This window comes from Heterodontus francisci, unplaced genomic scaffold, assembly GCF_036365525.1.
Source record: "Heterodontus francisci isolate sHetFra1 unplaced genomic scaffold, sHetFra1.hap1 HAP1_SCAFFOLD_102, whole genome shotgun sequence".
Taxonomy (NCBI): domain Eukaryota; kingdom Metazoa; phylum Chordata; class Chondrichthyes; order Heterodontiformes; family Heterodontidae; genus Heterodontus; species Heterodontus francisci.
The window spans coordinates 1,314,276-1,316,464 of NW_027140380.1; positions in this window are offsets into that span (position 1 = coordinate 1,314,276).

Genomic DNA, 2,189 nt, shown 5'->3' on the forward strand with positions numbered 1-2,189 from the left:
TGCACTTTGACCGATAGCTGAAGAGGTCAATCTGTGAGAGGCAGGTTCTTCCACAAGTGACACATATGAGGTGGGATTTTCAGGTGTCGCTGTTTTCCATGTTGGCACCTGCTGTCAAGCTGCTATAGTCACTGATTGTCATGGTGACGCACACACCAGTCCAGGGGTAATATCACCATTTCCCTCTGTTGTTGGCCAGTGTCTCCCATGTGTGAAAATCGATGTTTCGGGCCTTCATGTCCTGCTTGCAGGCATCCTTGAAGTGAGGCTTTGGGCATCCAACTGGTCTTCTGTCTCCGGCGACCTCCGCATACAGAATACCCCTGGGAATGTGTCATCTTCCATCCTGCGAACGTGCCTGAGCCAGCAAAGTCACCTCTGCTTGACGAGTGTGAGCATACTCGGGAGATTTGCTTTTGAAAGCATTGTTACATTTGTGATGTTGTCCAGTGTTTATTTGCGCAGTGTCTCACTGTCTTTTGCACAACTGCCTTGGCTAATTCAAGTCATATAATGTTCTGGCTGCTGGTTTCATGTTGTGCATCAGGTCGGTTCTGCTTTTTGCTTCAATAACAGATGTCATCTCTGCTGAGTAGGTGGGGAAGAGACAGTTGCCCACCTCCTTCTGGAATGTGTCTTTGAAAAGCAGGTGTGGAAAGACATGCAGCGGTTTTTGTTGAGGTTCATCCCAAGCAGCTCTGTAACACAGGAGTCTGTGCTCTACGGGCTGTTCCCAGGGATGCACACCGAGATAAACATCAACTGCTGCTGGAGGACCATCAATTCGGTGAAAGACACTCTTTGGTCTGCCCTAAACTTGCTGGTCTTCCAGCGCAAAAAGTTGTCCACGACCGAGTGTTGCAGACTGGCACATTCCAAGGTCCAGGACTATGTGCTGAGGGACACACTAAAGCTTGGGGTAGCCGCTGCAAAGGCTCAATGGGGAAAGACCATTGTGTAAGTTCCTCCCGCCATAGTGAACTAAGGAACTGGACCCATGGGATACCCCTCAGGCTGGATACACCAAATATGGTTTTGCTGCAAAATGTACATGGCAGGTAAAATGGAATGGAAGGGTTGTGAGGCAACTCACTCCTCTATTAAAGAAAACTGATTTCTTTCACACTTTTTGAAATGTCATAGAGTCATGGAGAGATACGGCACTAAAACAGGCCCTTTGGCCCACCGAGTCTGTGCTGACCACCAACCACCCATTTACACTAATCCTACATTAATCCCATATTCCCTGCCACATCCCCACCTTCCCTCAATTCTGCGACCACCTACCTGCACTCGGGGCAATGTACAATGGCCAATTTACCTATCAACCTGCAAGTCTTTGGCTGTGGGAGGAAACCAGAGCACCCGGCGGAAACCCACGAGGTCACAGGGAGAACTTGCAAACTCCACACAGGCAGTACCCAGAACTGAACCCAGGTCCCTGGAGCTGTGAGGCTGCAGTGTTTTTTCCCAGATTTTTATGAATAAAGTATATTTTGGAAAAACAAAATTCTTAATGAAGTAGGTGCAGTCGATGGGTGCACCTCCTTCACTATCTTTCACCGCCACCCTAACGGTGTTACGCACCCCCTGGCCTGGATCTCTTGTGTTGGTTGCAGCCATTTTTACTTGACGTTTTCCTGGGACAAGTACTAAATCCTCAACTGACAGGGAAACCACCACCACGGTAGATCTCCAATCCCAAAGGGCGAAATGCCCTAAATACGGTGCTGAAACCACCTGCCACCCCCCAAAAAACACAAAAACAGCACCTGCATTATCAAACGCCACTGATCACGGTCTCTCCCCTGCCAGCTCAGTCCACGCATTGAGGTGGAGAAGTGCATACTTGGAGCTGCGAAGAAACGAGCACGAGTGTTTATAGCAAAAAATAATTGGGAGCTGAAACACTGTCCAGCAACAGCTAGTAAATTCTATTTTTGATTCATATAATCAGTGGTGAGCGCAAAAGCTGACCCCCAACTATCACAAATTCGGCAGTTGAGTATCCCACATTTGAAGACATCGCAGGCATCAGCAAACCCACAGGACAATAGATTAGCCTCATCCTGGGAGAACTTTTTTCTTTATTTCCAAAATATACTTTATTCATAAAAATCTGTAAAAATTACATTCCCAAACAGTTTAAAACAGCATCAAGTCAAAAAATACAAACAGTGCAAAGGTGA